Consider the following 1,773-nt stretch of genomic DNA (forward strand, 5'->3'; position numbering starts at 1 on the left):
CCAGACACAAGCTTTTGCATAACGCATAACGCATAGTGCATAAGCGAATCAACTAATCAGAAGCTTTCCTTTCCTCTCATTCCATGGAAAAGAAGAATTACGATTGGTTGATTCCATTATGCACTATGTGTTATGCGTTATGCAAAAGCTTGTGTTTGGGCCCTTAGAAATAAAGAATAAACGATTTTAAGGGGCTCCGCACAATAAAAGGAACAAGGAATAGAGAACAAAGAATAAGAATTTCAACCTGTCAGAAACTGTGTATTCCACAATACATGATTTCTGATAGGTTGAAATTCTTAATCTCTGTTCTCTGTTCCTTTTATTGTGCAGAGCCCCTTATTCTCTGTTCCCTGTTCCTTTTAAGGCTTAAATACAATAGCACAGGCAACAGGAAATAATGAGCCATCCAATCAGAGCTCTGATGTGTAAGTCGATATTATATCCCAGAGCTCTGATTGGACGGCTCATTATTCCCTGTTGCCTGTGCTTATTGTCTGTGCTTATTGTGTTTAAGCCTTTATTGTGCGGAGTCCCTAACCTATCAGAAACCGGATACATCGGGATACACGGTCATGGGTCGAAATCGTTTAAGCCCATGACACATACAAGAACGTAAGGCCGTAGCACGCAAGCAGTAATAGCGTTTTCGATTGGGCAAAAGTTAGTGCGCACCAGTGCGCACTCAGTTCACACCAACACTGGACGAGTTCCATGGGTTGCACTGAATAGTGCAAGTTCAAAAGAATATGCCAAGATTTTCAGTGCAAAAGCTGAAACTCATTTTTGTTCATTTTGAAGCAATGTTCAACAAAATGTTACAAAACCACAGTAAAAGATATTAAGAGGGACAAGACCCCGTTTTCAATTCAACTGTGCAGATTTGCTTGTCCCTATGTTTATCCTTAACTGTGATAAAACGTGCACTGAACTGGCACCGTCAAAATATCTCGTGCCACTTAGTGCGCACTGAGTGCGCACTACGCGAGTGTCGCGCGATCAAATGAACACGTGACACTAGCCAAGTGCGCATTGGTACTGCCAATCGAACACGCTCTTGACACTGAGTGCAGCCAGTGCACCCCAATCGAAAACGCTATAAGTAAATTGGCCAATCACAGTAGAGACCGTAAGACCAGTAGCGAATCCAATATTACGATTTCCTTACTGATTATGCCTTAGTCCGGATCTACAATAGGTGTTTTATGCCTTATGCCGTAAGAAACTGACCAATTACAGTCGAATCCGAGAAGAATAAGCGACTGTGATTCGCCCATTTCTTATGGCTTAAGGCTTAAAACCCTATTGTAGATCCGGGGTTACGGCCTTAGGTTTTTCTATGTGCTCCTGGCTTTATTCTTTATTCCTAATTCCTTATTCCTTCTATTGTGTGCAGGACCGTGAGCCTGCGACAGACAAAGCTTGTTTTCCTGAGAAAAAGATTGCTAGCTGGATTAAAATCTTGCTACTGTATTGGCTACGATGCTGGGGAGCGGCGAAATTGCGCGCTGTAACAATTGCCCACTGCCAATCACAGCGACTTCTGCGTAGGGAGTTTAAGGTTATTTTTTTTTTAGCGCTGTGATTGGCTTGTGCGCAATTGGATCGTGGGCAATTGTTATATACTCGAGATGATTGCATTGATAGCAGCACAGCCAATACGGTGGCAAAATTCTAATCTAGCTAGCAATTCAGCAGGAAAATAAGCATCGTGTGCCGCTGGCTTTACAATGGGTGCATTCAGTACGGGGTGATCCCGATTGACCACGGCTC

This window comes from Trachymyrmex cornetzi, unplaced genomic scaffold (genome assembly GCF_001594075.2).
Source record: "Trachymyrmex cornetzi isolate Tcor2-1 unplaced genomic scaffold, Tcor1.1 scaffold392, whole genome shotgun sequence".
Lineage (NCBI taxonomy): Eukaryota > Metazoa > Arthropoda > Insecta > Hymenoptera > Formicidae > Trachymyrmex > Trachymyrmex cornetzi.